Source organism: Rhipicephalus microplus, unplaced genomic scaffold (genome assembly GCF_043290135.1).
Source record: "Rhipicephalus microplus isolate Deutch F79 unplaced genomic scaffold, USDA_Rmic scaffold_461, whole genome shotgun sequence".
Taxonomy (NCBI): domain Eukaryota; kingdom Metazoa; phylum Arthropoda; class Arachnida; order Ixodida; family Ixodidae; genus Rhipicephalus; species Rhipicephalus microplus.
In genome coordinates, this window is record NW_027465024.1 from 20,001 (window position 1) to 32,500 (window position 12,500).

Consider the following 12,500-nt stretch of genomic DNA (forward strand, 5'->3'; position numbering starts at 1 on the left):
CCGCCTCCCGGCCTCCGTGGAGCGCGGGATGCACGGTCCCATCGACAAGCCTCTCCCGTTTTTACCGTGGCGTCGCGGTTCACCACGGCAGGCGGGTCGGTCTCCTCCGCATAAAAAGGGGGACCCCCGCTTTTTGTTCCACGAAATCGCACAAGCTTTTTTCGCATCCACGGTTTGCCACCGCACACCAAAATGCCGATCCGGCTGCCTACTTTAGCCAACAGGTGGAGCCAGGCGCGCCGTACTTGCGCGGCACTTCCCACGTCCACCGAAGTCGGTGCCAAGGACCACTTTCGGCGCCGGAGCCGCGTACGAGCCTACTCGAGGCGGAAGAACGAAGCCAGCAAGGGCCTGGCCGCAAGTGCGTTCAATTGTCGGGACGTCCAAGTCCCTCGTTCTTCCGTGCTTCCTCTTTCGGCAAGTCGTTGCGGCACCTTCCCAAAGCGCGCAGACCCGCTAATCGCGACGAGCGCGACGTGGCCGTGCCGCCTTTCCCTCGGCAGCAAGCAAAACGCCTGGCAACGTCGACGCTCCCCTAACCGCGATCTCGCACCGTGTTTCGTGTGGCGAATTCAAAAGCCGGCCGGCGCTGCTGCAACCATTACGGTCGGTACGCATACGCCGCGGAGGGCGGGACGGTCATCGGAGCGTGCGGTTCCTCCATCGAGTACTGCGCACCTCGGCCGTCGCATCGCCGTGCCATGACCGGCCGCGCGTCAACGCGAACCGGTGCCAGCGAGATCCCTCGCCTGCAAGAACCGACCGGCAGCCTCCGTCACCCGAGGACGCGGAGGCGCTTGCCGCGGACGGCGGGACGGTATGCACTGGTGCACAGCGGACCCGTCACATCGCCAGTTCCTTGACCGACCGCCGACGCTTGTGCCGTTCCTCTCGTACTTGGCAGTCGCCGCGCGATTGTCGGGTCTCGTTCTTGCACGCTCGAACGGTCGGGAGGGCACTCGGCTGGCGTTTCGGGAACGCGCAGCCTCGCCTTCTACCGACGTAACCACGACTCGCCGTTCGCGCTCCGCCGCTCCTGTTTACAGTACTAGGCGGTCCCGCAGCGGTCGGGTCGCGCATTTCGAGCGCTTCGAGCCACGGTGCAGTGGCGGGTCGAAAGCCGACCTATGAGTGCGTTGCGCCGTTTGTACCCGCGTCCGCCACCTGGCCGACCGTCCAAGGTCGCGGTGTTGGCGTCCGCTGGGCGCAACAATTTGTCACGGGGTGCCGCTCCACATTCAGGCAGCCCCGTGGGGAAAAGCCGACCCCGCGTCCAAACGGGGTCAGCGGCAGAAAGTGTCGGGCGCAGACGCAGCTGAGGCGCTCACCCTTCACAATCCGTTAATGATCCTTCCGCAGGTTCACCTACGGAAACCTTGTTACGACTTTTACTTCCTCTAAATGATCAAGTTTGGTCATCTTTCCAACAGACCGGCGCAACCGAAAGGCCGCGCCGGACATCGGTCCGAAGACCTCACTAAATCATTCAATCGGTAGTAGCGACGGGCGGTGTGTACAAAGGGCAGGGACGTAATCAACGCGAGCTTATGACTCGCGCTTACTGGGAATTCCTCGTTCAAGGGGAACAATTGCAAGCCCCTATCCCAATCACGAAAGAAGTTCCACGGGTTACCCAGTCTTTTCAGACAGGGATAAAGACACGCTGCTTCCTTCAGTGTAGCGCGCGTGCGGCCCCGGACATCTAAGGGCATCACAGACCTGTTATTGCTCTGTTTCGTGCGGCTAGGAGCCGCTTGTCCCTCTAAGAAGGTTGTAAGGTGCTGGGAACCCCGCACCTATTTAATAGGCTAGAGTCTCGTTCGTTATCGGAATTAACCAGACAAATCGCTCCACCAACTAAGAACGGCCATGCACCACCATCCACCGAATCAAGAAAGAGCTCTCAATCTGTCAATCCTCCCAGTGTCCGGGCCGGGTAAGTTTTCCCGTGTTGAGTCAAATTAAGCCGCAGGCTCCACTCCTGGTGGTGCCCTTCCGTCAATTCCTTTAAGTTTCAGCTTTGCAACCATACTTCCCCCGGAACCCAAATACTTTGGTTTCCCGGAAGCTGCCCGCCGAGTCATTTGAGTAACTCAGGCGGATCGCTGGTTGGCATCGTTTATGGTCAGAACTAGGGCGGTATCTGATCGCCTTCGAACCTCTGACTTTCGTTCTTGATCAATGAAAACATTCTTGGCAAATGCTTTCGCAGTAGTTCGTCTTGCGACGGTCCAAGAATTTCACCTCTAGCGCCGCAATACGAATGCCCCCGTCCGTCCCTCTTAATCATTACCTCGTATTCCAAAAACCAACAGAACAGAAACGAGGTCTTGTTCTATTATTCCATGCAAGTTTATTCAGGCGACTCGCCTGCGTTGAGCACTCTAATTTTTTCAAAGTAAAAGCACCGGCCATCTCGAGGCACACAATGAAGTGCACCAAGAAAGAACCGGCATGATGTTCAGTCCGAGCCGTCGCATCGGGTAGATGCACTACTCGTCTGGAACTGAGATCCAACTACGAGCTTTTTAACCGCAGCAGCTTTAGTATACGCTATTGGAGCTGGAATTACCGCGGCTGCTGGCACCAGACTTGCCCTCCAATTGATCCTCGTTAAAGGATTTAGAGTGTACTCATTTCAATTACGGGGCCTCAAAAGAGTCCCGTATTGTTATTTTTCGTCACTACCTCCCCGTGCCGGGAGTGGGTAATTTGCGCGCCTGCTGCCTTCCTTGGATGTGGTAGCCGTTTCTCAGGCTCCCTCTCCGGAATCGAACCCTGATTCTCCGTTACCCGTAACAACCATGGTAAGCAAGTAACCTACCATCGAAAGTTGATAAGGCAGACACTTGAAAGAAACGTCGCCGGCTCGTGGCCATGCGATCAGCACAAAGTTATCCAGAGTCACCACACAATACGGGCCGAAACCCGATCGATCTTGGTCTAATAAAAGCACCCGTTACCCAAAGGGCTCCAGGCTCACTGCATGTATTAGCTCTAGAATTGCCACAGTTATCCAAGTAGGAAGAAACGATCTAAGGAACCATAACTGATTTAATGAGCCATTCGCGGTTTCGCCTTATTTCGGCATGTACTTAGACATGCATGGCTTAATCTTTGAGACAAGCATATGATTACTGGCAGGATCAACCAGGTAATCGTTCGACTGCGCGTCCGTCCTCGCCTTCGGCGGGCCGGACGCAGTCTGTGTGCGGCGGAGGCCACCTTCAGGCGCCCCAACACGCTTATTTTGCACTCCGAGATGACGGCGTTCGAGCTCGCTACGGCACAACCTTCCCGAAAGACGAGTGGGAGCCGTGCGGCAAGAAGCACGTTCATGCTCGCTCTTTTTCGTTGCATCGACTCGGTCGCGCCGTGCGGGTTGCCCAAGCCCGCTGCACTGTCGGTGGACCGGCCGGAACTAGCAACGGAGCCGAGACTGCAAAGCCGCCAGACGACGGGTCACGCCCGCGTCTTCGGCGCTTTCGCATCTGAATCGCCCGAGGACGACACGGAACACACCTCGATATCGTGGTAAAACGGCACCGTCCGACAACCAGCCCCTAACGCATCAAGCGGATGAGGCTGCAGACGACTGCCGTGGATTCCCCTGGAGCAGACCCGAGGACACGCTTGACGAGGCCGAAGCCCGCCGCATATCAGACACCCGGTCGCTTTCGCGTACGCCGCTCACGAGAACCCCCACATAATAGCAGCGATAAGTACCCAGACCTCCTTGGGCACTAATACGAGCGTACTCGAGAAAATTTCACCGCGGGTGTGCCCCGAAACGTGTGGCACGTTGAGCGTGCCACAAGTCTACGTCGCTCTCAAACCCGCCGAGGTCGTAGAATTTGCGACCCTACTCACGAAATTCCCACCGAGGATACGGCCGCAAACGTACCGCACCTTGGGTAGGCCACGAGTTTGTGCAACACTACGCTGACGGCACAGCACCGAGGTCGTGCGCGCACGCACGGGAAAATTCCGCCGCGGTTTCTGCCGAAAACGTGAGGCACCACGACTCTCCGCAAGTTCGCGTCGACTGCGAAAGACCGAAGTCGTGAACGACGTGTCCGCTACTCGCCGCCGACACGCTGGACACCAAACGTACAACGACTCGACGGCGTCGTAGAGGCCCACGACGCGGTTTTCCTTAACGACGTCTCGGCGTGGCACCGACAGGTTAGAACGGCCGACCAACGTTCCCTGTCCGCCGTTCGGCTCAGTCGAAGGGCTCGGCGACTTCGGCAACGCTGCGAAGCCGCACGGTGACGCACGCCATGTCCCCATTTTTTTTTTTTTTTCTTTCTGCGTCTGCCGGGGTGCCCCTATAATAGCAGCGATAAGCACCCAGACCGCCGTGGGTCGCTCGCCCCGGCTGACGTGGTTTTTCGTACTCCTGCGGCGGTCGCCGTCAAGCACGTCCAAATACGCTACTTTCGTGGGCGCATTCACGCTCTTTCGCTTCGCCGGAGTGCCAGCACTCACTCTGCCAAAAACGGCGAACATCCGAGCGGCGGTTCCCACTTTTGCGTCGGCGTCGCAAACCCCGCCCCGGCAGACGAGGTTTGCCGTACTCGTGCGACGGTGGCCGGCGGGCACGTCGAAAGACGCCGATATCGTGCGCGAATTGGCGCACCTTGGCTTCACCGGAGTGCCGCCACTGACTCCTCCAAAAACGGCGAAGATCCGAGCGGCGCTTCCCACTTTCGCATCGGCGTCCCGAACTCCGCCCCGGCTGACGCGGTTTACCGTACTCGTGCGACGGTCGCCGGCGAGCACGTGGAAAGACGCCGATATTGTGCCCGAATCGGCTCCGTTCGGCTTCGCCGGAGTGCCAGCACTGGCTCGGCGAAAGACGACGAACATCCGAGCGACGGTTCTCACTATTGCGTACGCGTCGCAAACCCCGCCCCGGCAGACGCACTTTGCCGTACTCGTGCGACGGTCGCCGGCGAGCACGTAGAAAGACGCCGATATCGTGCCGGAATCGGCCCCGTTTGGCTTCGCCGGAGTGCCAGCACTCACTCGGCCACAAACGGCGAACATCCGAGCGGCGGTTCCCACTTAGCCGTCGGCGTCCCGAACTCCGCCCCGGCAGACGCGGTTGCCGAGCTCGTGCGACTAGCGACCGCGAAGCCGTCTCGCGACGCCGCTTTCGTGCGCGGCTCCCACTGCGACCTGGGTCACCCGAGGTCGACGAGCAAGAAAGAATGTCGAAAAAAATTTTTTTTTTTTTTGCGTCTGCCGGGGTGCCCCTATAATAGCAGCGATAAGCACCCAGACCGCCATGGGTCGCTCGCCCCGGCTGACGTGGTTTTTCGTTTTCCTGCGGTGGTCGTCGTCAAGCACGTCCAAACACGCCACTTTCGTGGGCGCATTCGCGCTCTTTCGCTTCGCCGGAGTGCCAGCACTCACTCTGCCAAAAACGGCGAACATCCTAGTGGCGGTTCCCACTTTTGCGTCGGCGTCGCCAACCCCGCCCCGGCATACGCGGTTTGCCGTACTCGTGCGGCGGTGGCCGGCGGGCACGTCGAAAGACACCGATATCGTGCGCGAGTCGATGCTTCTTGGTCTCGCAGGAGGGCCGCCACTCACTCCTGCAAAAACGGCGAAGATCCGAGCGGCGCTTCCCACTTTTTCGTCGGCATCGCAAACCTCGCCCCGGCAGACGCGCTTTGCCGTACTCGTGCGACGGTCGCCGGCGAGCACGTCGAAATACGCCGATATCGTGCCCGAATCGGCCCCGTTTCGCTTCGCCGGAGTGCCAGCACTCACTCGGCCAAAAACGGCGAACATCCGAGCAGCGGTACCCACTTAGCCGTCGGCATCCCGAACTCCGCGCCGGCTGACGCGGTTGCCGAGCTCGTGCGACTAGCGACCGCGAACGCGTCTCGCGACGCCGCTTTCGTGCGCGGCTCCCATTGCGACCTGGGTTACCCGAGCTCGACCAGCAAAAAAGAAGGTCGAAAAAAAATTTTTTTTTTCTGCGTCTGCCGGGGTGCCCCTATAATAGCAGCGATAAGCACCCAGACCGCCGTGGGTCGCTCGCCCCGGCTGACGTGGTTTTTCGTACTCCTGCAGCGGTCGCCGTCAAGCACGTCCAAATACGCCACTTTCGTGGGCGCTTTCGCGCTCTTTCGCGTCGCCGGTGTGCCAGCACTCACTCTGCCAAAAACGGCGAACATCCTAGTGGCGGTTCCCACTTTTGCGTCGGCGTCGCCAACCCCGCCCCGGCATACGCGGTTTGCCGTACTCGTGCGGCGGTGGCCGGCGGGCACGTCGAAAGACACCGATATCGTGCGCGAGTCGATGCTTCTTGGTCTCGCAGGAGGGCCGCCACTCACTCCTGCAAAAACGGCGAAGATCCGAGCGGCGCTTCCCACTTTTTCGTCGGCATCGCAAACCTCGCCCCGGCAGACGCGCTTTGCCGTACTCGTGCGACGGTCGCCGGCGAGCACGTCGAAATACGCCGATATCGTGCCCGAATCGGCCCCGTTTCGCTTCGCCGGAGTGCCAGCACTCACTCGGCCAAAAACGGCGAACATCCGAGCAGCGGTACCCACTTAGCCGTCGGCATCCCGAACTCCGCGCCGGCTGACGCGGTTGCCGAGCTCGTGCGACTAGCGACCGCGAACGCGTCTCGCGACGCCGCTTTCGTGCGCGGCTCCCATTGCGACCTGGGTTACCCGAGCTCGACCAGCAAAAAAGAAGGTCGAAAAAAAATTTTTTTTTTCTGCGTCTGCCGGGGTGCCCCTATAATAGCAGCGATAAGCACCCAGACCGCCGTGGGTCGCTCGCCCCGGCTGACGTGGTTTTTCGTACTCCTGCAGCGGTCGCCGTCAAGCACGTCCAAATACGCCACTTTCGTGGGCGCTTTCGCGCTCTTTCGCGTCGCCGGTGTGCCAGCACTCACTCTGCCAAAAACGGCCAACATCCGAGCGGCGGTTCCCACTTTTGCGTCGGCGTCGTAAACCCCGCCCCGGCAGACGCGGTTTGCCCTACTCGTTCGACGGTCGCCGGCGAGCGCGTCGAAAGACGCCGATATCGTGCGCTAATTGGCGCTCCTTGGCTTCTCCGGAGTGCCGCCACTCACTCCTCCAAAAACGGCGAAGATCCGAGCGGCGTTCTCCACTTTCGCATCGGCGTCCCGAACTCCGCCCGGGCTGACGCGGTTTACCGTACTCGTGCGACGGTCGCCGCCGGGCACGTCGAAAGACGCCGATATCGTGCCGTAATCGGCCCCGTTTGGCTTCGCCCGAGTGCCAGCACTCACTCGGCCAAAAACGGCGAACATCCGAGCAGCGTTTCCCACTTTCGCATCGGCGTCCCGAAGCCCGCCCCGGCAGACGCGGTTTGCCCTACTCGAGCGACGGTCGCCGGCGATCACGTCGAAAGGCGCCGAATTCGTGCACGAATCGATGCTTCTTGGTCTCGCAGGAGGGCCGCCACTCACTCCTGCAAAAACGGCGAAGATCCGAGTTGCGCTTCCCACTTTTTCGTCGGCGTCCCGAACTACGCCCCGGCTGACGCGGTTTACCGTACTCGTGCGACGGTCGCCGGCGGGCACTTCAAAATACGCCGATTTCGTGGGCGCATTCACGCTGTTTCGCTTCCCCGGAGTGCCAACACTCACTCTGCCGAAAGCGGCGATCATCCGAGCGGCGGTTCCCACTTTTGCGTCGGCTTCGCAAACGGCGCCCCGGCAGACGCGCTCGTGCGACGTACTCGTGCGACGGTCGCCGGCGAGCACGTCGAAAGACGCCGATATCGTGCTCGAATCGACCCCGTTTCGCTTCGCCGGAGTGCTGCCAGTCACGGCGCAGAAAACGGCGAACAAGTGTTTTTTTTTTTTTTCCTAGAATTTGTGTTATAGAAGGCACATTTGATATCGGACGATAATTTTCAACTTTATCACGCGCACCGATTTTCGTGTAGAGGTTTGCAAGTTTATGGGAATTTCTCCACTTGGAATAATGCGATTTAGTAGTACTACGAGAACTTCATGGATGTACTCAAGGGTACGGGGCAAGTCAGTTACGTCAACACCTGCAGATTTTTTACACTTCAAACTGAAAATTGTTGGTTGTGAGTCCTCGTGTGATATTAAAGGCCGATTCGCTAACACATAGAACAAAGAAAGAAAGGAAGAAAAAACGCCCGCGCTCGCTCAAGAAACCTGGGTTCGCAACAAGTGGCAACAACAAGCAACCGAGCGAGTGCGCCAAAACCCGTGGCGGCCGAACAAACGCGAAGTCCCAACCGCGTCAGCCGGGGCGGCACGGGACAGGAAAAATCACTTCAGCCGGGGCGGCGGGGCACCGAATAAACCTCGTCACCTCGTCGCAGGATAAAAGAGGAAACAAAAAGTCTAAACAGCGTCTGCTGGAGCGAATGCGTAATAAAACAACAACAACAACAAAAAAAAAACACCCGCGCTCAAGAAGTCTGCAATCCTCACAAAAGGCGACTGTGACCGAGCAGCGTCAGCCGGGGCCGTGCGGAAACGGAAAAACCGCGACTACCGGGGCGTCGAGGCACCGAAAAATCCACTTCAGCCGCGGCGAAAAAAAAAACAAAAAGAAAGACGGAGGGGGGGGGGGGGGAACCACGTCTGCCGGGGCGAAGGAAAAAAAAAAACGCGTCTGCCGGGGCGAGCCCGGGTGCGGCACCACCGGGAAAACTGTGGCAAACAGACATGGCGATCGAGTGAGTGGGCCGCCAGCCAGGCTCAGCCAAAAAGTGCAAAGTCCGAACTGCGTCAGCCGGGGCGGCAAAAACCGCGTCAGCCGGGGCGGCGCAAAAAACCGCGTCTGCCGGGGCGGCACGAAACCGCGTCAGCCGGGGCGGGGCGAAAACTGCGTCAGCCGGGGCGAAAAGAAAAAAAAAAAACGCGTCTGCCGGGGCAAGCCCGGGTGCGGCACCACCGGGAAAACTGTGGCAAACAGACATGGCGATCGAGTGAGTGGGCCGCCAGCCAGGCACAGCCGAAAAGTGCAAAGTCCGAACCGTGTCAGCCGGGGCGACGCAAAAACCGCGTCAGCCGGGGCGGCGCGAAAACCGCGTCAGCCGGGGCGGCACGAAACCGCGTCAGCCGGGGCGGCGCGAAAACTGCGTCAGCCGGGGCGGCGCGAAAACCTCGTCAGCCGGGGCGAGCGAAAAGGGGGGGGGGGGAACCACGTCTGCCGGGGCGAAAGAAAAAAAAAACGCGTCTGCCGGGGCGAGCCCGGGTGCGGCACCACCGGGAAGACTGTGGCAAACAGACATGGCGATCGAGTGAGTGGGCCGCCAGCCAGGCTCAGCCCAAAAAGTGCCAAGTCCGAACTGCGTCAGCCGGGGCGGCAAAAACCGCGTCAGCCGGGGCGGCGCGAAAACCGCGTCTGCCGGGGCGGCGCGAAAACTGCGTCAGCCGGGGCGAGCCCGGGTGCGGCACCACCGGGAAAACTGTGGCTAACAGACATGGCGATCGAGTGAGTGGGCCACCAGCCAGGCTCAGCCAAAAAGTGCCAAGTCCGAACTGCGTCAGCCGGGGCGGCAAAAACCGCGTCAGCCGGGGCGGCGCAAAAAAACCGCGTCTGCCGGGGCGGCACGAAACCGCGTCAGCCGGGGCGGCGCGAAAACTGCGTCAGCCGGGGCGAAAGAAAAAAAAAAACGCGTCTGCCGGGGCGAGCCCGGGTGCGGCACCACCGGGAAAACTGTGGCAAACAGACATGGCGATCGAGTGAGTGGGCCGCCAGCCAGGCACAGCCGAAAAGTGCTAAGTCCGAACTGCGTCTGCCGGGGCGGCACGAAACCGCGTCAGCCGGGGCGGCGCGAAAACCGCGTCTGCCGGGGCGGCACGAAACCGCGTCAGCCGGGGCGGCGCGAAAACTGCGTCAGCCGGGGCGAGCCCGGGTGCGGCACCACCGGGAAAACTGTGGCAAACAGACATGGCGATCGAGTGAGTGGGCCGCCAGCCAGGCACAGCCGAAAAGTGCTAAGTCCGAACTGCGTCTGCCGGGGCGGCACGAAACCGCGTCAGCCGGGGCGGCGCGAAAACCGCGTCTGCCGGGGCGGCACGAAACCGCGTCAGCCGGGGCGGCGCGAAAACTGCGTCAGCCGGGGCGAGCCCGGGTGCGGCACCACCGGGAAAACTGTGGCAAACAGACATGGCGATCGAGTGAGTGGGCCGCCAGCCAGGCACAGCCGAAAAGTGCTAAGTCCGAACTGCGTCAGCCGGGGCGGCAAAAAAAACCGCGTCAGCCGGGGCGGCGCGAAAACCGCGTCTGCCGGGGCGGCACGAAACCGCGTCAGCCGGGGCGGCGCGAAAACTGCGTCAGCCGGGGCGAGCCCGGGTGCGGCACCACCGGGAAAACTGTGGCAAACAGACATGGCGATCGAGTGAGTGGGCCGCCAGCCAGGCACAGCCGAAAAGTGCTAAGTCCGAACTGCGTCTGCCGGGGCGGCACGAAACCGCGTCAGCCGGGGCGGCGCGAAAACCGCGTCTGCCGGGGCGGCACGAAACCGCGTCAGCCGGGGCGGCGCGAAAACTGCGTCAGCCGGGGCGAGCCCGGGTGCGGCACCACCGGGAAAACTGTGGCAAACAGACATGGCGATCGAGTGAGTGGGCCGCCAGCCAGGCACAGCCGAAAAGTGCAAAGTCCGAACCGTGTCAGCCGGGGCGACGCAAAAACCGCGTCAGCCGGGGCGGCGCGAAAACCGCGTCAGCCGGGGCGGCACGAAACCGCGTCAGCCGGGGCGGCGCGAAAACTGCGTCAGCCGGGGCGGCGCGAAAACCTCGTCAGCCGGGGCGAGCGAAAAGGGGGGGGGGGGAACCACGTCTGCCGGGGCGAAAGAAAAAAAAAACGCGTCTGCCGGGGCGAGCCCGGGTGCGGCACCACCGGGAAGACTGTGGCAAACAGACATGGCGATCGAGTGAGTGGGCCGCCAGCCAGGCTCAGCCCAAAAAGTGCCAAGTCCGAACTGCGTCAGCCGGGGCGGCAAAAACCGCGTCAGCCGGGGCGGCGCGAAAACCGCGTCTGCCGGGGCGGCGCGAAAACTGCGTCAGCCGGGGCGAGCCCGGGTGCGGCACCACCGGGAAAACTGTGGCTAACAGACATGGCGATCGAGTGAGTGGGCCACCAGCCAGGCTCAGCCAAAAAGTGCCAAGTCCGAACTGCGTCAGCCGGGGCGGCAAAAACCGCGTCAGCCGGGGCGGCGCAAAAAAACCGCGTCTGCCGGGGCGGCACGAAACCGCGTCAGCCGGGGCGGCGCGAAAACTGCGTCAGCCGGGGCGAAAGAAAAAAAAAAACGCGTCTGCCGGGGCGAGCCCGGGTGCGGCACCACCGGGAAAACTGTGGCAAACAGACATGGCGATCGAGTGAGTGGGCCGCCAGCCAGGCACAGCCGAAAAGTGCTAAGTCCGAACTGCGTCTGCCGGGGCGGCACGAAACCGCGTCAGCCGGGGCGGCGCGAAAACCGCGTCTGCCGGGGCGGCACGAAACCGCGTCAGCCGGGGCGGCGCGAAAACTGCGTCAGCCGGGGCGAGCCCGGGTGCGGCACCACCGGGAAAACTGTGGCAAACAGACATGGCGATCGAGTGAGTGGGCCGCCAGCCAGGCACAGCCGAAAAGTGCTAAGTCCGAACTGCGTCTGCCGGGGCGGCACGAAACCGCGTCAGCCGGGGCGGCGCGAAAACCGCGTCTGCCGGGGCGGCACGAAACCGCGTCAGCCGGGGCGGCGCGAAAACTGCGTCAGCCGGGGCGAGCCCGGGTGCGGCACCACCGGGAAAACTGTGGCAAACAGACATGGCGATCGAGTGAGTGGGCCGCCAGCCAGGCACAGCCGAAAAGTGCTAAGTCCGAACTGCGTCAGCCGGGGCGGCAAAAACCGCGTCAGCCGGGGCGGCGCAAAAAACCGCGTCTGCCGGGGCGGCACGAAACCGCGTCAGCCGGGGCGGCGCGAAAACTGCGTCAGCCGGGGCGAAAGAAAAAAAAAAACGCGTCTGCCGGGGCGAGCCCGGGTGCGGCACCACCGGGAAAACTGTGGCAAACAGACATGGCGATCGAGTGAGTGGGCCGCCAGCCAGGCACAGCCGAAAAGTGCTAAGTCCGAACTGCGTCTGCCGGGGCGGCACGAAACCGCGTCAGCCGGGGCGGCGCGAAAACCGCGTCTGCCGGGGCGGCACGAAACCGCGTCAGCCGGGGCGGCGCGAAAACTGCGTCAGCCGGGGCGAGCCCGGGTGCGGCACCACCGGGAAAACTGTGGCAAACAGACATGGCGATTGAGTGAGTGGGCCGCCAGCCAGGCACAGCCGAAAAGTGCTAAGTCCGAACTGCGTCTGCCGGGGCGGCACGAAACCGCGTCAGCCGGGGCGGCGCGAAAACCGCGTCTGCCGGGGCGGCACGAAACCGCGTCAGCCGGGGCGGCGCGAAAACTGCGTCAGCCGGGGCGAGCCCGGGTGCGGCACCACCGGGAAAACTGTGGCAAACAGACATGGCGATCGAGTGAGTGGGCCG

At 62.0% G+C, this 12,500-nt stretch overlaps 1 non-coding gene across 1 annotated transcript; it reads right to left on the reverse strand.

The window, feature by feature from the left end:
* Positions 1-1,342: 1,342 nt before the first annotated feature.
* On the reverse strand, positions 1,343-3,157 carry LOC142794594 (small subunit ribosomal RNA). Its single transcript, XR_012892472.1, has one exon. It is a non-coding gene; the product is annotated as a small subunit ribosomal RNA (ribosomal RNA).
* Positions 3,158-12,500: the final 9,343 nt, after the last annotated feature.